The sequence below is a fragment of the Panthera leo genome, chromosome D1 (assembly GCF_018350215.1).
Source record: "Panthera leo isolate Ple1 chromosome D1, P.leo_Ple1_pat1.1, whole genome shotgun sequence".
In the NCBI taxonomy this organism is placed as follows: Eukaryota; Metazoa; Chordata; class Mammalia; order Carnivora; family Felidae; genus Panthera; species Panthera leo.
Genome location: NC_056688.1, coordinates 18,235,554 through 18,258,677, shown reverse-complemented (window position 1 = coordinate 18,258,677; position 23,124 = coordinate 18,235,554). Strand labels below are relative to the sequence as shown.

Below are 23,124 nucleotides of genomic sequence, written 5' to 3'. Positions count from 1 at the left end.
AAGTGACTCTAGATAGTCACAGTACATCCCAGGCCTGAACATAACAGGACATGGGTATTGAAGCTATAGCTCATGGTCATTTGAGGTCAGACCCCTCTAAATACATCAGTAAGTATAAAAAGCCGGGGGCATCACTACAGACCGTTCAGAGATAGTCTCGCAACGCCCTAGGCGAGGGAAAACTGGCACATAGGCTGCTGGATTCTCAACATCAAGTAGTTTTTAAATTCAACTTCTTAATTTGCTCTGTCAACAGAACTTGATAGAGTTGCCAGGTTGTAGAGGATGCATGGTGGGAGGCAGTTACAGTGAAAAACAAAAATGATGTAACCACGGAAATGAGAAACAATCTAATGCAACCCCACTCATTTCATGGTGAGGACACGGAGGCTCAAATTGAGCTGGTGGCCCGATGTCACAGAGTCTGTCCTTGTCGGAGCTGGGGCTGGACCCGGGGCCTCCGGGACCACTGGCCACTTACGTTGCTGTTAAGGTTAAAATTCAGGTGCCATAGAACTAAAAGAAGGGTCTCTGGCCCTTCATGCAAAACCACCAGAATCTGTTCCAAGGACATTTCCTTCCTTCCTTCCTTCCTTCCTTCCTTCCTTCCTTCCTTCCTTCCTTCCTTCCTTCCTTCCTTTTCTTTTCTCTTTCTTTCTTTCTTTCCTCCCTCCGTCTCTCTCTCTTTCCTTCCTTCCTCCCTCCCTTCCTCCCTCTCTTTTCTTTCCTTCCTCCCTCCCTCCCTCCCTCTTTCTTTCTTTCCTTCCTCCCTCTCTCTCTCTCCTTCCTTCCTCCCTCCCTCTCTTTTCTTTCTTTCTTTCCTTCCTTCCTTTTTCTTCCTTCCTTTCTTTCTTTCCTTCCTTCCTTCTTCTTCCTTCCTTTCCTTCCTTCCTTTCTTTTCCTTCCTTCCTTTCCTTCCTTCCTTCCTTTTCCTTCCTTCCTTCCTTTCCTTCCTTCCTTTTCCTTCCTTCCTTCCTTTTCCTTCCTTCCTTCCTTTCCTTCCTTCCTCCCTCCTTCTTTCTTCTTTCTTTCTTTCTTTCTTTCTTTCTTTCTTTCTTTCTTTCTTTCTTTCTTTCTTTCTTTCTTTCTTCTACTTGCACCTCAGGTGCCCAATTTGGATAACAGTCTGTCCTGAATTCAAGCCCTCTGGGTAAGGAGATGCTATAGGCTTCCTCGATGCTCCTCTTGGCCACAAAGTCCTTCCTTGAACCTAACTGAAACCCATCCTGTGGCAAAGCAAATTCAATTTCTTCCTATTGGGTCGGCTCCCTTTGCACATGCTATGGAGGGGACAAGCCCAGAACTGGTACACAGTTCTGGTCTGCGTGCTGCCCTCATCAACTAACTTAGCCTAGTCGCTTCATGTCTCTAGATGTCCTTGACCTCATCCTTAAGCCAAGGATGTGAGGTGAAGACAGGGCGAGGACCCTTCCCAGAAATTCTCTAACAGGGATTCTCCACATCTAGTCTCTGACCACCAGCATCAGAATCACCTGCAGGCCTTACAAAAATGCGAATTTCTAAATTTTCTTAATGTTTATTTTTGAGGGGGAGGGAGGGGCAGAGAGATCTTTTAAAATGTTTATTTTTTTTTGAGAGAGAGATGGGGAGGGGGCAGAGGATCTGAAGTGGGCTCTGTGCTGACAGCAGAAAGCCTGACATGGGGCTTGAGCTCACGAACCGTGAGATCATGACCTGAGTCGAAGTCAGATAGTTAACCAACTGAGCCACCCAGGTGCCCTTAAAATGCAAATTTCTGAGTCACATCCCAGACCCCCTGAATCAGACTGTGCTGGCGGGTCACCAGCATCTGTATTTGTAACAAGTTGCCCACGTGATCCTGACTACCACAAATATTGAAGAGCCATGTTTTATAACCGGGGCGTGTATCTCAGACTGGCCTCCACTGGTTTCCATTTCAGCTGAACTCCTTCTTCTAATTCTGGTGGATCAGCTGATGGAGAAGAGGTAGAGAGAAATAAGAAAGGGAAGTGTCCGATCATCTACAAACAGGCCGGGCTGTTCTGAACGAGTGCACACACATACATACACACACACACACACACACACACACACACGCACGCACGTACATGATTCTTCCTAAATCACTGCAAAGAAAATAGAGAGATAAACACGCTGGCCCTCATTGTGCACACAAGGGAATCTGAGATTTGTGTACAAGAAGGATAAATCCATTGGCAAAGGTCAGTCTCTTCTGCATTTCAACCTTGAGTCTCCACTCCTGGTCCGTGTTCCGTCTGCCAGAGCAGCCACGTGATCCTGGCGTAGGTTAACAAACTCAGGGCCTTATAAAGCGAGACCGGGCTTAAATAAAAGAAACAAGGGTGAAGACGTAAGAGATTTTTAATAAAAAATAAACATGTGAATGCCTCATTGTGCTCATTCTGCGTTTCTCCAAGAGAGCGCTGATTGCTGCTATCAAGTGAATCAATCCTTGAGATTAAAAAATGAAGTTTGATGAGAAGATTGTTAACACCTTCATTTGGGACACTTTGGAGGGCTGCTGGGGCCTTTCAGAACCTCAGCCCCCCGATGACAGCGGCACTGGCTGGAGGCCCACTCGAGAGCACAGGTGTACAGCAACAGAAATCAACCAAGCACAAAGGCCCAGCAGGTGCGATGTCAGACTCATGAGTGTGGGTTTCCAGCCAATTGGCAGCCCAAGCCCTGCATGAACCTTCGGAGGAGACGAGTTAAGTGGGTTGGATTGAAGGAACTGAAGAAAAGATCAGGAAAACCAAAACTCATAAAACGGGCAAAGGTACACAGCTTCCGGTCCCTCCTCTGGTTCTTTAAGAGCACATATTCCATCCACCCCCCAAATTAACCAAATTCAACAACTCTAGCCCCAAGGTTTTTAATTTTTTGATGTTTGTTTATTTTTGAGAGAGAGAGAGAGAGACAGAGCATGAGCGGGGGAGGGGCAGAGAGAGAGGGAGACAGAATCTGAAACAGGCTCCAGGCTCTGAGCTGTCAGCACAGAGCCCGACGCGGGGCTCGAACCCACGGACTGTGAGATCATGACCCGAGCCGAAGTCGGACGCTCAGCCGCCGAGCCACCTAGGCGCCCCTCTATCCCCAAGTTTCTTTTCCTCACACAGCTTTCCTCCAAAAAGGGCAAACTTTGAATTGAAATTTGGAAATCATGGCACACGTTTATAAAAGTTGGCCAACAATGACATTAGGGTAAAACAATTCCATATGGAGAGAAAGGTGGAAATGGACGGTGTCACAGGAGTGACACTTTCCTGGGTGCTTACAGAACTACCACATACCCAGAGGGGGTGTGTGCCCCAGGCTCCGACAGGGCATTTCTGTCCACTCACAAAGAGACGCTTCCCAAACTAGTTGGGGGCAGGGGAGGCAGGAAAGGAGGGGTGGGGTGGGAAAAAGCTAAAAGAAACCACGGAGGTGTGCTCGTGGCTGTTTCTTACACTTAACTTAGTATAGAATAGTAATTGTCTACCCTGGCTTCCGTGCATCCTGAAGTATCAGCAACAACCTCTCAGGGTCAGGTTATTCCAAAAGATGTGCCTGCATTTTATTTCATCTGAGTTAAAAAGACATTCTGCTACAGGAGCACCTGGGTGGCTCAGTCGGTTAAGCGTCTTGCTCTTGGTTTCGGCTTAAGTCACCATCTCACACTCCCTTGTGTTGGAGCCCCGCATCGGGCTCTGCGCTGTCAGCACAGAGCCTGCCTGGGATTCTCTCTCTCTCTCTTCCTCTCTCTCTCTCTGCCCTTCCCCCACTCACGCTGTCTCTGTCTCTCTCAAAATAAATAAGTAAACCTTAAAAAAAAGACATTATGCTATAGAGCCATCTTCGATGAGACGATATGCCACGAAACCAAATGGACAGCCAAAGGGAGGTGGGAATGTTAAACTGTTAGCAACTGTCAGTGTGGGGGAAGGAAGGAAGTACGGGCATGCCCATAGCTCAGGCCAGCCCTGCCGGGTCTCTTGGCCGCTCACAGCAGGAGGGCTGTGCTCTCCCGTGGAAAAAGCAGTAGGCAGGACATCTCAAGACCCGGCTCTTGTTGCAGCTGGGCCACAAACTCATGGTGCCCGTGGGCAAGTCATTCCCTTTTCTGGGCCAAAGTTGTAGCCACTGTAAAATGAAAGGGTTCAACCAAATGCCCTCTAAACTCTTCTTCCAGCTCCCAGACCTCACACTTGGCATTTCGCTTTGCTAGAAGAGGCGGAGCTTAGTTTAACCGACTCCTTTTGCTCAAGGAGATGACGGCGGTCGGCAGAATCGGATGCTGTGGAGCAGTTGGGGAGAATGAGCTCGGAGGAGGAAACTGCCAGACGTGTCGGGCCAAGAGCAGCAGCCGACAGGGACCCCAGGCAGGGGAAGGAAATCCAGAGAGGTCGGGAAAGTGCACCACCGTCTGGAGAGCAGGTCCGGGAGCGGTCCCATGGGCAGGGAAACCAGCAAAGGCTGGGACCCCCAGAGCCAGAGGAAGAGAGGGAGGGCTGACAAAAGAGAACTGGTAGAGAGTTCTGTATGCAGCATGGTGTTCCTGATCTTGGGGTGTTGAGTGTGTGTGTGTGTGTGTGTGTGTGTGTGTGTGTGCGCGCGCGCGCACATGCGCGGGCACACAGGGGCATATAAATACATTCCCTCCGAAAACCCGCTCTCCTCCCCATTTTCAATTGAAAGTGTTCTTTGAAGAGCTTCATGTTCTGCCTCTGAGAGATCCCCCTCTTTTATCTCCTGGATGTTTGTAGAATTTACAAGGGGAGGGCAGGCTGGAGCCAGCCTGGAGGTGACTTCCAAAACAGACTATCCTTTGCCTCGTGGAGTTTAATAGGGGTCATGCAACTGCCTCCATTGCTATCAAAGCCTGGAGGCCCAGTGTGGCTGCCGCTCTCCTCCCGGGAGCTGGGGCTTGGCTGGGAAGAAGGTGGCAGGTTCCCAGCAGGGCTCCCGGGTCGCCTGAACCTGCTGCCGCCACCCTGCGCCTCCCTGAGAACACCACTACCGCCGGGAAGGCGGGAAGGCGTCTGATGGCCGCAGATCCCGGACAGCCCAAAGGGAACGAAACACTCTTCTGTGTCCTTCTCCTCTTTCAGAGAGCTGCTGCCCTCTTTCGGGCAACATGCGCTCCCACCCCCTCAGCAGTGCCCCAGCAGCACTGGCTGATGGCCTCCGGTGGCCTCAGCCCAGCCTCCCCCTCCCACCTCCCAGAGAACCAAGCTAAAGAGAGGTGGGACAGGGCGGAAGGCCATGTGCCCAGAGCAACTCGGCCTCTCTGGGACTCATTTTACCGGGCTATACAGTGTGGACAATGCCTGGGAGAGTCCAGAGAGATGCTGGACCTATGTCTGGAGTGGCCGTTGACACAGGGCTAAGACTCAGCCTTCTGTGTGGGGCAGACCTGTCCTGACTCTGTTAGTACGCACTTGTTTGCTGTGTGACTTTAGGCGAGACATTGAACCTCTCTAAGCCCCAGTCTGCCCGTATGCAAAGTGGGGGTCATCACAGTGCCTACCTCCTAGAATTGCTGAGAAAGCGAATGGTTCAAAGTAAGTACTCGGTAAATGTTTGCCTTTAGGATGATAATCTCAACAAGGGCCTCTGGAGACGATATCTTAACCCGGGATGAGATATCTTAACCCGGGATGAGTAGGAACGTCTGGGCGGGGGTGCTGGGGGCAGCCAGGCTGTTCTACTTCCAGGTAGGGCAGAGGCCTCTGGACACTTGGCCCCTGGTGGTCTTTCCCGGGTGACCTGGGACATGCACAGAGCTGTGCTGACAGGACGTGCTTCTCTGGTGTGGCTGCCTGTCTCTGAAGATTCACCTAAGGACCCTCTGAGGCCTCATGCTGTCCCCATGCTTAGAAAACTCTGGCTTTTTTTTTTTACCGGGTCCCCCTCCCCCCCCCCCAAGTCCTCAGTTTCCTGCCCCCTGGGCGGCGGGGGGCCTGGCTGTTTTTCCATGCCAGCCCCTTTCCGCCCCTTTGCCAGTCACATCTGCACATCCCTTATTTCACCTGCTACTCAGGCCCCATAGTGCCTCCCATTCTTTGCTGCCATTTATTTAACTCTGTAATTGTGTTACTTAACTCTGGAAAGCTTTGGGAGGCTACAGTTGGAATGAGAAAATGCTACACAGAATGAGGTTGTACTGAGCATTCCTGGAAACCTTCACTCCAAGGTAATTGTGTCTGGAGATCCCTTGTATATCGAAGAGGCTTACAGAATTCCAAGCAAGGCCGGTCTGAGGCTGCAAGATGGGAGCTGGCATAACGCATATAAATACCCAGATAGGGAGGAGCTCCGTCCGAGTCCATCAGGGAGGCTTGCCAGGGAAGGATAACTAACGCACATTAGGCCCTGGCTGAGGATGATATGGGGCCACTGAGCAGGCGCTGTGTCCCGGGTTCCCCCCTTGAGTGTGGGCTCTCGGGGTAGGCAGCGACAGCCTGCACAGCCCCCAGTGTCCCCTCCTCCTCTGCAACGCTCAGCATTCCCTCACCCCTCTTTGCGGACTCTCCACCTTGCTGTGGGCAGCGTGCAAGGTGCTGAGATACAGGCATGGCCCCGTGCAGCAGAGGGCTTGCAGTCCGGAGGGGAGGTGGACAGTCATGAGACAGTCGAACTATTTGTAAAGTGACAGCTGCAACAGGTTTTATAAAAGGGTCATATAAGGCACCATGAGAAGGTACAAGAGGGGGTGGATAGAGTCTGGGAGGTCTATGGGGGCTTCCCCCAGAGGAGATGCAGTTGCCTGAATAGGAGCTACCTGTGAGAAGGCCTGGGGTGAGCACGCCCAGTGGAAGGACCGCATGTGCCAAGGCCCCGAGGCAGAAAGGTATTTGGTGCATTCCAGAGATTGCAAGAAAGCCAGAGTGGCTGGAGAACACAGGACTGAGGAGCCTGCTATAAGATGAGGCTGGAGAGGCAGGCAGAAGAGGCGACAGCTTGAAAAGCACTTGGATGGCCCTGAGTATTTTAAGCAGTGGATGGCCTACAAGATACAGTTTGGAATACTAACCTCGCTAACACCTATAGCCCTTCCTGTGTGTCAGGAGCTGGACCGAGCACAGTATGTGTGTCATCTCACTTACTGCTCACAAAACCCCTAGGAGGTAAGTTACTATTATTATCCCCATTTTACAGGGCACAGTGAGGCATAGAGAGGTTAGGGAACTTGCCCAAGGTTGCACAGCAAATAAAAGGCAGAGCCGGGATTCCAACCTGGGCAGTTTCATTTCAGAGGCTGTATCGTGAACCTGCACCAAATTCAATTGGCTCTAGTGAAGAAAAAAGATTAAAGAGAGGCAAGAAAGGACCATCCTCATTATTATTTTCCCATGTTCGCTATTTAAAAAAAATTTTTTTTTTTTTTTAACATTTTTTTTTTTTTATTTATTTTTGGGACAGAGAGAGACAGAGCATGAACGGGGGAGGGGCAGAGAGAGAGGGAGACACAGAATCGGAAACAGGCTCCAGGCTCCGAGCCATCAGCCCAGAGCCTGACGCGGGGCTCGAACTCACGGACTGCGAGATCGTGACCTGGCTGAAGTCGGACGCTTAACCGACTGCGCCACCCAGGCGCCCCTAAAAAAAATTTTTTTAACATTTATTCATTTTTGAGAACCAGAGAGAGGCCAAGCATGAGTGGGGGAGGGGCAGAGACAGAGGGAGACACAGAATCCAAAGCAGGCTCCAGGGTCTGAGCTGTCGGCACAGAGCCCGACGTGGGGCTCAAACTCGAGGAGTGCGAGATCATGACCTGAGCCGAAGTCGGACGCTTAACTGACTGAACCACCCAGGCGCCCCGCTTGTTTGCCCTTTATACCACTCCACACAGGGCAACCTGATGTCCATGCCCCCACTCCATCAACATCAGCCAGCTGGACATGGTACCACGTCCCAGAGATGCTTTCCAGCCCTTATCCTGCTGAACCTCCTAGCCAGCCATTCTTCTCAGCCCCTTGCCCAGCCCTCCTGAATGAGGTCAATGTCAAGGACACACAGCCCTCCCTCCACGTCTCTGACTCCATTGCCACGCATCACCGGCACCAGGCCAAATCGGGCTCACGTTCCAGCCCTGCCAGTCACTGACTGTGTGACAGTGGGTAGGTTTTACATCCCCTCCAAACTCACTTCTCACTTCTGTAAATGGAGACGATAATCACCAGCTCGGGGCTGTTGTGAGGACAAATGACACGTAACGCGCAAAGCACGGGGCCCGGCATATACAGATGCTCAATACATAGTGGCTATTAATATTCTTTTTCTACAAAGATGAACTTTGACACCACGACAACTCTACCCTTCCTCCCTCTTAAAAAATTATCCACGATCCTCACTCCCCTGAAGTCAGCCCTCATGAACTCCTGTGATTTCAGCCTCACTTCCCAGGACCCCTTGGGCTCCCCCACCCTGCACCAGTCTGGCTCGGCTGACTCCAAACACCTTGTACTTCCTGACAGCAGTGGCTCCCAAGGCGTTGCTTCCTCCACCTAGAATGTCCAACCCACATCGCCACCTACCCTCCAAGGCCCATTCACAGCTGACCTCCTCTGCAAAAACTTCTATGGCCTCCCCAGGAATGAGCCCGTCCTCATATCACCAAAGGTGATAAGACACTGCTTAAACCACTCACGTGGCATAGGCCATATAATGCCCTGGATTCGAACAGGGGGCCAGGGCTCGTACTCGAACTCTGTACTTACTAGCTGTGCGACCTTGGGAAAGGACTTACCTTCTCTGTGCCTCAGTTTCTTCTTCCATCAAGTGGGCATAACAGCAGTTCCTACCTTCATGGGGCCTCTGTGGGAATTAAATGAGGAACCCGTGCAAAGTCTCTGCCTGGCACAGAATAACTCAGAAGATATTAGCCCTTCTAATTATTCTTAGTGTCGTTGTAGACATTCATATCTTAGCTCCTCATTGGATTATAAGAAGCAGGGACAAGGATTTTAAAATATTTAATGCATATAGCATTTCAAAGTTGCCATTGGTCTCATTTTACAGAGAAACCGAGGCCCAGAGAGGTTAGTAATTTGCTCAAGTACACAGAGCTAGGACAAGGAGAAAGTGAGCTTCAGACCCATATGGGGTATTAGGACCATTTATGTGGCTTTCTGATGGCTGCACTGGGCACAGTGATTTTCCCAAAGTGGGCACACGGCGAGTCCCTAATGAACAACCAGGACGGCCCACGGTGCAGGACACGGGAGGACAAGCCACCAAACGTGGCCTGCCCTCGAGTCCCTTCGCGCTGACAGCAGAATCAGGCAGATGTCTGACACGTGCCTGTAAGCAGGGGGGATTTTATCAGGAAGTCAGAATGTTACAACCAGATTCAGGTCATGACCCGGATCGGTCAGATACAATCCTCATCCTCCAGCCTAAGGCAGACTCGGGGCCCTGGATCCCGGCCAGAGGGCTCCCTTTTCCCCTTATACCCTCCCAGGCCCAGTCCCCCCGTAAGCCCGCTCAGGAGAGAGCTTGCCCAGGTTCTGTGCTTACAGGCGGCTGTCAGGGGAGAGGTGTTCGTTCTCCCCCCAGGAAAGTCTAGGGATGGTGAGGACAGTCACGTCCTCGCCGGGCCCGGTGGCCGGAGAGAAGAGGAAGGACTGGCTCCATGGAGCCAGTTTCTAGACTCTGGCCGGCCCTCAGTCCCTGCTGTGCAGTGGAACAGATTAACATCTGCAGCTCAGCCCATTTGAAATTAGATTATCTGCTTACTTCCTGTCTTTTGATCGATTTACCTGCTGGGTGTCTTCCTCCACCCCCCTCCCCGCCACCCCCCGCCTAGTGAGATGCCCAGGGACCTGCCATGACTCACTGAGGTCACCAGGCAGAGCGGCAGTGGATTCTGAAGGAGACGGGGGAAGCTCACTCCCACTCCTGGCGCGAGCTTCTGCAGAAGTCATCATTTAGGCCTTCCTAATAACATGCCTGAGAAGGGCGCACATCTGCTCTCCTGCCACAGGAGGCAGGCTGTCTTCCCCCTCCTCCCCGTGGGCACTGGGGCCGAGCATGAACTCACTCTCAGGGCTCACATGCCATCTGCACGACGTCCGGCGTCCTCGTCCACTGGGGACACTGGATGCCAGCCCCACCCCTTCTGCTTTCAGGACATGGGAACAGGGGTAAGGGCAAAGACAAGAGCACCCAGTTAGCACGCACGCCCGCACGCACCGACCAGCCAGCACCCGGGCCCCCGAGGCTGCCCGCCCCTATCGAGGGGGAGGCTCTGATCAGAGCTTTCGCGAACCGGTCTGAGCCCAAATGTGTGGGATTTATCCGTGCTCACTGGGCTGGGTCCGTCCTCAGTAATGCTCGGGGCGCAGAGGGCCAGAGCAGCGTTAGTATTCCTGGGGAAGCGGCGATGTCATTCGCAGGTCCGAGGGCTCCCCGGTGCTATTTCTCGAGGTGACAGTCTGCTCTCAGGGTTGGATGAATTTCTTTAGAGTTAAATGAAAATCCCCATGAAATATTTAGTTGGCTCAGCTCAGGGCTGTATTATTGGCCTATGCGGGCAGATTTCAGTTAAGAACCAGGCTGAAGGTAAGAAGGGGTTGGCAGGTCAGCCACCGGTGAAGTGGTGGAGCACCGGAGGGTCTGAGCAAATGTTGACCTTTGACCTCTTGTCATAGTCTCCCGTTCACGGGCCATGGGCCTTCTTGCCTTTTGGGGAGAGACAGATGTCTGTTTAAATCCCAGCCCTGCCATTCGCCAGCTGAGCAAATTACCTCCAGTCCGGGCTTCAGTCTCCTCCTCTCTAAAATGGGTGAAATAATGTCTTTTATGTTTGCTGTGAGGATTAAATGTAATAACCTATGTAAACGGAGCTCAGGTGCGGTCCTGCCTCTTCCTCTCTCCCCTTCCAAATGTAGTTTTTCAAGGGTCTCTTGAAAAACGAAAGCAGATTATGCTGTTCTAGTCTGTATTGACTTAATCTTTTTTATGCCCGTGGCCCCTTTCAGCACTCTGGTGAGGTCTGTGAACCCCTTCTTTAGAAATGTTTAAAAATGATTATTCTGCCTGGGTGGCTCAGTCGGTTAGGCGTCCGACTTCGGCTCAGGTCATGATCTCACGGTTTGTGGGTTCAAGCCCCGCGTCGGGGTCTGTGCTGGTAGCTTGGAGCCTGGAGCCTGCTTTGACTTCTGTGTTCCTCCTCTTTCTCTGCCTCTCCCCCGTTAGCACTCAGTCTCTCTCAAAAATAAATAAAATTAAAAAAAAACTAAAAAATGATTATTCTATTTACTGTATTGCATAACTGTATTACACAGAAATACAGTTGTCAGGCTGTCTGGGTGGCTCAGTCACTTTAGCGTGTGACTTTGGCTTAGGTCATGATCTCACGGTTCGTGGGTTCGAGCCCTGCATCAGGCTCCGTGCTGACAGCTTGGAGCCTGGATGGAGTCTGCTTCAGATTCTGTGTCTCCCCCTCTTTCTCTCTGTCTGCCCCTCCCTTGCTTGCGCACTGTCTCTCAAAAATAAATAAGCACTGGGGGGGGGGGGGGGAAGAAATCCAGTTGTAAAATATTTTTACATCTTTGTGTTACAGTGACCTTGGAGCTACAGGTAGGTCTAAGACCAGCACTATACTGACATGACTGGTGACAAAGTCACAGGTATGGTTCATATCAGTATGCTTTGCTGCCCACATTCGTAATTAAAAGAAATAACACATTTCAGTTTAAATTTAGAAACCAAATAGATGTAAATTTTCCTCTTCTAAGTATATGGACTCTCCTGATGCTATCTATCCTCAGACCCTTGGGCGGGCAGGCAAAGAACCCACAGAAACTTCTCAGCTTACAAACAGTACAGGCTGATCCTTGAACAATGCAGGGGGCGGGGCGCTGACCCCCTGCCCAGTCGAAAATCTACGTAAAACGTTTGGCTCACCCAAAACTTAACTACTAATAGCCTACTGTTGACCGGAAGCCTAACCGATAACAGTCGATTAATTCGTATTTTGTAGGTCATATGCATTAAATATCATATTCTCACAATGAAGCGAGTAGAGAAAAGAAAATGCTATTCAGAAAATACGTCGTACTGTGTTACACTACTGTACTGTATGTATAGAAAATAAATCTGTGTCTAAGTGGATCCAGGCCACTCAAACCCAAGTTGATCAAGGGTCAGCTGTAATCGTTGACCACGGCCCACGGGCGTCAGGGCCCGCAGCCTACTCACCACACTCCGGCCATGCTGGCCTTCGTCTTGCTCCTCCGACAGGGCAAGTTCATTTGCATCTGCACATCTACGCTCTTCTCCGGCTGCAGGGCTCTGCCTTGGCCTTGGCCTTGGCTAGGCTGGCTTCTTCCCACCGTCCAGATCTCCAAGTGGTTTTCCTCATGTGCCCATCTAACGGACCCCTCTCTCTGACGCTCTGTCTTATTGTCCTGTTGTGTCTTCTTCACAGCAAACATTACAATGCAAAGCTGTCTCATTTATGCGTTCATTTCGCTGTTTATTGTCTAGAATGCAAGCTCCAGGAGGCAGGAACCTGTAATGTGTTTTTTTTTGCTACAGCCTCATGAATACCCCATTTCCCCCAAACTGATAAATCCCCCAGGCCACGTGACAATAAAGTCATCAGCAGGCCGTGTGTTAAGAGGCACTAGATCTCTACTGGCAAGCTTTCATACTTCTGCCCGTCTCCCACTCCCGCCAGCTGCCAAAAAAGCCAGGTGGGATCTGGGGCACAGCGTGGGGCCCCGCCACTGAGCGCCGCTAACTGGCCCACGGGGGGATCAAACTCGCAGCCCCGACTTCATAAGCAGGGGGCTTGCACTGACCACGCCAGCTCTACAAGGTTCCTGGCCTACGCCGTGAGAGCACGTTCAGGTTCAGACAGGCTCAGGCAAGTGGCTTCTGCTGCTGGAGGAATCTGACAGCACCACTAGCCCACGATGCTGTCTCTCTTTTATTTCCCTTCCCACCTGTCAGTCTTGTAATGAAAAATGGTGCCACTCACAGGCCTGTTATTAGGACTGTTTCAGTGCGATGAAATCAAGCAGCACCAGGTGTTGGAAGCATTGCTGAAGTTACAGAAGCTTCCCCTCCTCCCCCGTCTCTACTCCAAGCCGACAAGTCCCCTCCACTGTCTCACTCAGCCCTCACTGTCCTGTTGGACAGGAGGGAGCCCCCAGCTCTGCTTCAGACTGGCCACTGAGCTGCCCCACGGCACGAGCAAGGGTGAGCGGTGATCTGACCAGTCAGATCCAAGAACCGGGTAGCCCCAGCTTTGTTCTCGTCTCTTATCAATATAGGCACAAGTCAAAACCGTTGCAAAGGGCAGGAGGGGAGGGCATTTTCTCAGGGATCCCTGTAGTTTTTTGAGGAGAGAGCTAGAGACGTCGTCATAAACCTCTGGCCACTCTTCTTGGGTGGCAAAGTCCATCTGGTCGACTTCAGAAAGGTGTCCCACCTTGTTCATATGGGTCATGTGCCTACCAATAATAACATCCTCAAAGTGCTTTTCACAAGGCTGCATTTGGCTCCACAACAACTACAAGGTCAGCAGTAGCCAATTTAGAGACTGGGGAATGAGGCTCAGCAGAGTTATGTGGTATTAAATTGGGGGTAATGGTTGCCTTTGGGAAGGAGGGGTGTATAGAGAGAAAGGAGGCGTGTTGGCGGGGTGGGGACAAGGGGCCCTCAGCGTGCTGGTCATGGTGCTATTTCTTGACCCGGAAAGTGATTCCATAAGTATGTCCCCTTGGTGACAATTCATCAAGCTGGCACTTAAGATTTATGTGCTTTTCTATCCGTGTATTTAAATTAAAATGTTTCTCAAAAAGTTAAGTGATTTGCCCGAGTAGAAGAACGAATGGCTGCCTTCACGCCTGACACTGAGCACCTTGCTGACTCCGAAACCCACAGGGGCTGCAGCGGCTGCATTAACTGTGCCACAGTCTGGGAACTTCACACACCCAAGAAAGGGACACTACTGTGGATCTCTGTTTAAACGCCTGAGTGATGGCTAATTCAAGAAGGACGGGAAGGGACAGCTGGATGTTTTAACGCGATTTGCATTCGCATCTGGATGGAGAAAAGTCTAGCTCCCTAGTCTGGTCCAAACAGCTGAACAGACTGAAACTTCTGGACGAGCCAACTCTTTGTCCAATGAACACCGGGCAAAGCCCCGGGGAAGCCTGCTGGGAGCTGCAATCACCCTCCAGCACTGAGTGGTTCCCATTCTAGGTGGGTCTTGAAACCTAGAGGAGAGGGGAAATTCAGCCTGTCACAGATTCAACAGCAATGCTCTCGTAGTGCTTTGTGACAGAGAGTTGTCAGAGGGCCCCGGGTTTAAGTCTGCCTCTTGGTAGCTGTGTGACCTTGGGCAACTCACTTAGCCTCTCTTAACTTGTTGTCTCATGAGCAAAGTAGGAAGGGTAACGGCTTCTATTTCACTGGGCTGTGAGGGTAAAATGAGCTAATGTACAGGGCCTGATGCAGAGGAAATGTTCATTGATCAACAAATGCTCACTGCCATTGTCACGCTCTTCCTGATCCTGGCATCCTGCCTCTATCCTCTGTCTGTTCTCTTTGAAGCCCCCAGGACCTGGCCTCTACTCTGGGCTGCGCCATCCTGCCTGGGGCGGGGGGTGGGGGTGGTCCTCTGAAGGCTAAGCCCTTCTACCCGATTTGCTCCTATGTGAGTCCCCTTCACTTTCGACGGACACCAACGTACACGCGTGCTGTTACCTGATGCCATCCACCTTGTTTTGATCTCTTGCCTGTGGCCCCACTGTTCGCCACTCCCCAGCTGCCAGCCAGGGCCCCAGTCCACTGTTCCACTGCCATCCAGGATGTGGTGGGTCTGCTCAGGGTGTCTCCCGGATTTGGATAGGGGATCCATTTGGCAAGAGTCGACAGCATCTTTCCGAGCAGTCCAAATTCATTGAATGGACCCCAGGCTGCCATTTTAAAAGAGGTGGCCCTTTGTTCTGTTGCCTCAATTGCAAATGTGGACGCAGTTGGAGCAGGAATGTGTCACCAAGCAGGGGAGCATATCTGAGGGCTGCAGAAGATAAGGAATCATTCCACAGGTTCTAGAAAGGGTGGAGCAGAACAGGGCTCCCGGCTGCTTCGAGAGCTGCCAAAACACCACCATTGGCACGATCAAGACAGGCCTGGTTCTCATGCTGACAAATGGCGGGATGTCAGCTGCTCCTGACAAGCTATGGGATGGCAAGAAAAATAGCCTGTGAATAAGCCCCTCAAAGCATATAATGATTCTGGCCGAGAACTGTGAGATGGGGAGGCCAAGCCATGGCAACAAGCAAGTTGAACACCACAAGACCTTCTGGTGCAAATTCATTTCTGTGAGTGAGAGATGGCCAGAGGACAGAGGGAGCTGTCACATTCAGATTCTTTGAAGCAGGCCTATTTATTCACAGGAAGACAAGAGATGAGCGGGGCCTGCCTGCTGGGGCAGGGCAGGGAGCCACAGCAGCAGGATCTGATGACTGAGGTACCGCTAGGTAAGCAAAGCCTGGTATGTGTTCGGGGCGGCTCTGTGTGGTAATTAAAAGAACACACCGTGGACCCATCTGAGCTTGGAGTCCGCCACTTTGCAGCCACCACGTGGCTTGGATGAGTTCACCTCAGGGCCTGTTTGCGGATCTACAAGACGGGGGTAAGAAGACATTGCCTTGTAAGGTTCTTTAACGATTAGATGAGATAATATTTGCAAAGCGATTGTTAGTACGTAGTGAGTGCTCGGTCAAAAGCGCCCGTTAATTATCTTTAGAGTACTTTCCAGCCAAGGGACAGGCGGAAGGTCAGCACAGGGAGCCACAAGGGCTTGAGCACGGCACATGAGTCTCAGGTGAGGTGACTCAGACGTCCGGGCAGGTGATCCGGGAGCCTGCTCCATGATGCTCAGGCCACTGCTACCCCTCAACACACAGACTCAGGAAACAAAGCCAGCAAGTACAACGGGACAAGGTTTACTCCAAGGGCAGTTGGAAGATAAATGTATGTGATGGGGGCTGAGAGGATACCCAGTTAGGCTAACTGAAGATTCAAGAGAGGACAAAGGTGGGCTGTGATTCAGGGAACAAATTAGGAGACGGGGGTCGGGGGGTGGTGGTCAATTTAAAGCCAGACAGCCAGCCCTGGACATCCTTATACCTTGGCGAGAGGAAAGAGGGGTGAGGTTGCTTATGCAGGGGGTGAGCCGGAGGCCCAGCTGTACGTTGTGGGGGAAGGCAGAGATTTATAGGAAGCCTGTGTAGGCCCAATGGCTGCTGTGAAAGGGCAACCCCAGAGAAGACATCAACTCCTACAGCACCAACCTGCTGAATGCACCAGCATATCTAGGCCAATTGTGTGCTTTCCCTGTTGCTAGTCAAAGGGATCATCTGAAAACTTGTAGCTGGTTCTTAGCATCGGGCTGTTCTGTCCAGGCTTGAACTTTCTTGGGGCCAGGGGGTGTAATGGTCCGTTCTTTTGCACATGCCTTCACAGCATCCCATCCATCCATCTATCCCTCTGTCCATCCATCCATCCACCCACCCATCCATCTACTCATCCATCTGTCCATCCGTCCATCCATCCACCCACCCACCCAACCATCCACTCATCCATCTACCCATCCACCCACCCACTCATCCACCCACCCACTCATCCATCCATCCATCCATCCATCCATCCCATAATTGCTGAGTGCTAGTGTATCCTGGGCCTGTTCCAGGTACTACCAGTACACGAATAAGACAGATGTAGTCCCTGATCTCAGAGAACTCACATTCTAGTGAAGGGAGATGCACAAGAATCAAATAGTCCCATTATAAGCAAGAGGATTTCAGATGGTGATGATCTCTTTGAAGATAATACAACAAGGTAATGTGGTAGAATGTAACTAAGAGAAAAGATGGGGGTTCCTTAGGGTGGCAGAGAAAGAATGTATCTTGGAGGAGGTGACACCTGGTTTAGACCTAAATAATGAGAGGGAAATAGTAGATTGGAGACTTGGGGAAAACAGATTTTTGGTAGAACGAAGAGCAAATGTACGGGTTGTATGTTGGCATGAAGCATGCTGTGTCCAAGGAACCAAGGCAAGGCCAGTAGTGATGCAGCAGAGAGAGCGAGAGCCAAGTGACAGGAGATACAGGGCCCTGGGGGCTCTTGATCAGTCCTTCAGATCCTAGGGATATTGGTGAAATTGTGGCTGATGCAAAACAGGGCACAGGGGGAAGAGATACGCTCATTTAACATGTGAGCAACAGTAGCCCAGGAAGATTCAGCTGCTAATTTACGATTCAGGGACAGACCTTGACTTGCAACTCAAGGTATTTTTCTCTAAGCCTAAGAGGACATGTGGACTGCCTAGCACCTTGTCACCTAACACAGGTGCCTCTTCCCCCAAGAGATGGCCTGGAGAACCTTCCCTCCAATTTCTGCTCCTTGTGCCCCCCTTTCCCACAAGAAAAGGGCAAGAAAAGAGGGGGGCTCAGAACAGTACAGCAGGCTACCACTATTGCATGTAGCATCTGGAAAGCTGTTGGACCTCCCCACTGTGAGAGCAGGACTGGTTATGGGCTGCTTGCTCTGTTGATCTGGTAAACTTAGGTAGTGTCCAGGCATGGTGTGGCAAAGAGGAATCAACCCAGGTCAGCCTGGGAGAGGGAAGGACCAGCCCCGGGTGCCTACATCTCAAGGGAGCAGGTGCACATCCCTGAGTGTGTGTGTGTGTGTGTGTGTGTGTGTGTGTGTGTGTGTGTGTAGAGGGGGATGGATGGCAGGGAGGCTGAGGACCTGAGCTTTAGGCCCAGAGACGAAGTACAAGGACAGCCTCCTGCAGAGAGAGAGGGGTAACAGGCGACAGGGACAGGAGAGGGCTTGCACTCCCTGTGAGTTACCACATGACAGGCACACTATGGAGACTGTAGTTCACTGATTTCTAACCCGGAGGTGGCTGCCATTATTTCCACTTGGAGAATGAAGACCCGGGGGTCAGAAACGCTGGGTGACTTGCCCTCACAGCTTTCACCTGGAAGAGCAGAGATCTGCACAGGTGGCCCAGGGGGCAGGAAAGGGGTGTGGGGACAGGGGTGAGCATGGCCACTCCTTCCATTTCTGCACCGCGTGTATCCTGATGACTCCCAACTGGAGAGCAGGCCCAGCTCTGCCCTCCCGCTGGCCTCCCTCACCCACGACCTCCTGTCCTTCTCGCCCTCAGAGTCCTGCTGGCACTTCAGACCCATGTCATGTACTCCGTGTATGTCTTCGTCTCCTAAAGGTACTCTTTTTCTATGTACTATTTCTCAGTTCATGACTTTACCAGCCACCTGTCATCCAAAACAGAGAGCAGGAGTCAGCCCGGAGTCTGCCCTTGCCCTCCCTCCCTTGCTCTCTCCCCATTCAATAACCAAGCCCCATCCATTTTACTTCTGCAATGCCTGCTTAATCCATTACCGCAACTCGACTCTCACTGCTGCTGCCATCATTCAAGTCTTCATTTGAATTATTCAGTAGTCTCTGCACTGGTCTCCTTGCTTCCAGTTCCTTCCCACTCTATCCATCTACTGAACTGCACGGGCAGCAGCGGTTCTCAAAGTCGAGAGGCATAGGCACCAGCGGTTCCCGAACTGGAGATCACGGGCACCAACCAGTGCTCTCGAACTTGAACGTGCATCACAACCACCTGAAAAACCTGTTAAAATGCAAACTGCTGGGCCCCACTCCAGAGTTTCTGATTCAGTAGGTCGGGATGGGGCCCCCGAGTTTGGATTCTGCACAAGTCCCGGATGATGCTGATGCTGCTGGTTCAAGGTACACAATTTGAGAACCACTTCCTTGGGGTCTGTTTCTACACCAAGGACCTACTCAGGTCAGTCCTCTGCTTAAAAAACAAACAAACAAACAAACAAACAAACAAACACCCCAGAAACTCCCTACTATCTTTGAAATCTTTAAAATCGAGCCCAAACTCCTGCAGCACCTGGGTGGCTCAGTTGGTTAAGCACCCAACTTGGGCTCGGGTCATGGTCTCAGAGTTCATGGGTTCGAGCCTCGCATCAGGCTCTGTGCAGACAGGAGATCCTCTGTCTCCCTCTCTCTCTGCCCCTTCCCCACCTCTCAAAAAAAAAAAAAAATCTTAAAAAAATAAAATCAAGGCCAAACTGCTTACAGTGATCCTCACCACCTGGCCTAGCCATGCCTTTCCCGCATCACCTCAAGCTACTGACCTCCCTTCAACCTGTAATGAGCCTACATCGCACTACTCACGTTCCTTAAGGCTGTCAAATATTTCAGACTCTGCGTCTGCCCACACAGTTCCCGGCCTGCAACTCTTTCCCCCCTGGAGCTTGTCCACTTCCTACTTGTCCATCAAGGTCCAACTTGACTGTACCTGCCTTTCAGGCATCATAGTGTGTTAGAAGGGCTGTGGACTTTGATGTCAGCCAGGCTTGGCTTTGAATTCCAGATCAATCCCTTGTTAGCCGTGTGACCTTGAATTAGCCTCTCCGTTAAGCTGGGGTTAACCTCAGCGTCTTCATTATAAAATGTGAATCATAATAGTCATCTTTTAAGATTGTTGTTGGAGAGGAAATGATGTATGATAAATGTCTGACAGGTAGTAGGTAGTCAACAAACAATAGCTATTATTATCATTAGCTCTGTTCGAAAGTTCTGCCTGGCTTCCTGGAGACGAACAGTTTCCTTTTTCCTCTGTGTTCCCACAAAGTTTTGTATGATTCCATTTTGCGTACATCACATACTATGGTCTCATTATTTTTATACATTGGACCTCATTCCAAGTATAGCTGGGGCCATTGTATGACTTAGAAAAAATTGATCCTCTCAGCAGGCGTAGTGGGCACATGGTTTGGCAAACTAAAGGCTTCTCTGTAGGAAGAGAATCTACAGGTGGATCCATGCCCCCACCACTGCACATGCTTGGTGAGCAGTGCGAGTGTTAGGTTTCAGGCCCTGTTCACTCCTTGTACAATATACTACCTGTACAACTGTATTTGGAGGTTCTATGTATATAGCATGTGAGTTCAGGGCAAGTAAGAACCGTGTCTTATCTACCTGAATCCACAACTGATGTTGAATCAATGTACCCATGGGCAGGTAATATTGGCTGAGGATGGGAAATACATCAGCAGGGTTAGTTAGGGCTCTGGCCTCAGGTGCAGGGGTAGGATCCTTACTCCTGTGGAGAAAGGGAGCCCAAGGACCAGGGGTAGACTCAGGCTTGAGGAATAATCAGGGGCCGAATTGCTAAATCTAGATGGTGAACAAGAACGTACTTTGGGGACTGAGACAGAGGTTAAGTGCCCAGGTGTTGAACTGGAGTTCGAGAAAGAGCTCTTAGAGCCCAGAATATGAACGAGCCTGCAGATAACATCTTACCTCTGCCATATGGGGTGGGCAATCAGGACCAGAGTACCCTTAGAAGATACTAACATACCATTTTCTATAGCTTCCTTCCCCACCCCTGCCCCACATCAATTCCTTACTGCCTGTCTCTTCTGCCGAACAGCAAGCCAATCTCTTAGAAGGCTTTCAGATGCCTTAATTAATACATTTCCATTTCTTTTGCAGACCCCTCGCTCCCCTTAACAGCTGGCACTCAGTGGGGAAGGAGGAAATAATTCCCAAGAAGTGAGCCTCTGACAATTTCCCAGCCTGCTTCTAGACGCCCATGGGGTTTGGAGGAATTCCCAGTCTGAAGCTGCTGATATAACTCTGAACACGACTGAAGCCCAATCCCCCCGAGAGTCCCATGTCAATTCCTGTCGAGGTCTTTTCCTGAATCTGGGCCGACCTTCTCTGGACCTCACACTCTACAAGGCCACTCTAAGGGAGATAAGGATTGAGGTTGTGTACCTTCACAGGTGATGCACAATGCCCTTACTTGGCCCCGCCTTGCTCAGGGCTGAACTCACATCCGTCGTGGCCACACCGGAGCAAACATTTCTCTGATGGGTCTGTACTCCCCCTACCTCCACACCACCTCGTCTGTAACCTTTCAAAGGCAGAACCAAATCTGATCTGTCCTCTTACCCCCACCGAGGGTAAAAGGGCACAGTGACCTACACATAGTACGTGTTAAATTACCTTCTGCTGATTGATTATTCAATTGATAGCCTGGTTTTCTAAGCCTTGGGTTGACATCTGCATTGACATAAACTCGCTGATGGGTGACCTTTCTAAGTTTATGCAAAGAACGCTTATTGTATGGCGCCTCGTTCCGTAGGATTCGAAGGAACTGTTTCTTAATGCTTTGCTGTGTTCTAGAAATTTCTGCTTGTCTGCCTGCCCTTCTAGCTGGAGGGCTCCTAGAGGGAAGGAACCTGGGTTCAAATCCGAGCACTTTCAGGTGTTGGCCTCTCGGGGGCTGTGCCTTCTTAGCCTCTAAGAAGGAAGCAGTTACAAAAGCCCCCACCCCCAGGATTAACGGCAGGGAGGACAGAAGTGTCATCCGGGTGTCCCTCTCAAGCTGGCCACTCAAGAGCCACCTGCAGCCTATTCCTTCCTCCCCGTTGTTCCAGCAGATCGGGAAGGTTCGGCCACAAGCGTTCTGTGTGCCAGTCAGCAGTTCACATGTGCTCTTTGCAGCGCAGTGAGGAGAGCGCAAGATTGGGGTCTGGGGGGGGCAGGAGTCCGGGCTCTGGCCACCCGGGGTGTATCTGCGCTTGCGTTAATCACTCAACTCTGAGCCTCCATATCCTCATCTGTGCACGCTGGAACAAGAATTCCTGCCTCTCGGGTCATATGAGGGTTAGATGAAATGCCACGCATGGAGTTCCTATAAAGTGCCTGGCCCTTGTCAGGAGTGATCAGCCCCCTCTCCTCCTACGTGCTTTCCTGGGGGCTCAGCTTGGAACTCAGGAGAGATGTGACCAAATGTCTGGAGCACAGGAGACCCCCATCCTGATTCACCACAAAGCCAAGGGAAATAAGAGGAAGAAAAAAAAAAACCCTGAAGGCCTTAGCAGAACCCTCTGGTGGATCTGGGGGCTCGTCCCAATCTTGCGGGGTGCGCGCAGGTCGCCTCTGGATGGGGAGAGGGAAGCAGTCCCCAGAGGTAGACGGGACAGCCCAGCTGTATTGGTGGCCGCCGTCACAGTCATCTCAGAAGAATGGGAGTGTGGCTGCAGTCTCAACACTGCTTTTATTGGCTTTTTATCGGGTAGGTAAAAGGAGGTGCGTGGCAGAACAGAAGCTTTGAGAACTAGAAATGAGACAGAGTCGTGTAAAGGCAGGGACTGCTGAGAGGGAGGGCGGAGGCGGCCGTGGCCCAACATGCAGTCCAGGGCTCTGGCCCTTTTCTTCTCAAGGACAATGGTCTGTGAATAATGAGCCAGACAGGATGGATTTTCTCCCGTCCGGGTCTCAAGGAGTCGCAGGCCAGCACTGCGACTTGACCTGCATCCCTCACGATGCTCTTCTAGAAAGGGCCATTCCCAGAGTCAAACAGCCATCCCTCTTTCCCTGAGAGGCAGGTGCCCAAACCCACACTTAAAGGCTTACACAGAGGGACGTTCACCCCCACTCAATGGGCCCTAGAATTAAATGGTGAGATCCCCACATGTCGCCATCTTTTTCTGGGCACCTTCACCGCCACTGCCTTGACTCGAGGCCCATCCCATCCACCTGATCCTGGGACAGCTGTCTAGTGAATACGCCTGCATCTGGTCTCCCCAAATCCAGTCCATTCCCCTCTCTCCTGCCAGAGGAACCTTGGCGACCACGCCAGAGCCAATAATGCCGCTCCCTTCTTCCAACAAAACAGACCATCTTGCTCTTCAACAGCTCCCCGTTAGCCTCCCGGACAGAGTTTAAATATCCAAACACACGAGTCCTATCACAACGGGCCCCTGTCTACAGCCCTACTCGCCTCGCCTCTGCTCCTTCCCATGTCTGACTTCAGCCACACAGAACCACTCACGCTGCTCAGTACGTATCTTGGCGTTTGCCGCATCTAGAGTATTCTCTTCTACCAAGAGGATCCTTCTCCATCCTCAATACTTCCCTTTCCTTGGTGAGCCCTTCCCCATTCACACCTGTACCACCTTGCCTGTCCTTCTGCCAGACCTGTCCTTGCCCCTCAGTACCCACCTGACCGTGAACAAGTTCCTCATCTGCAACATTTGATCGCTG

The 23,124-nt window shown here is 51.3% G+C and overlaps 1 protein-coding gene across 2 annotated transcripts in view; it reads right to left on the bottom strand.

Moving 5' to 3' along the window:
- The window catches only part of GRIK4 (glutamate ionotropic receptor kainate type subunit 4), a 351,626-nt gene that overhangs the window by 45,454 nt on the left and 283,048 nt on the right, over positions 1-23,124 (bottom strand). The window lies entirely within an intron of this gene.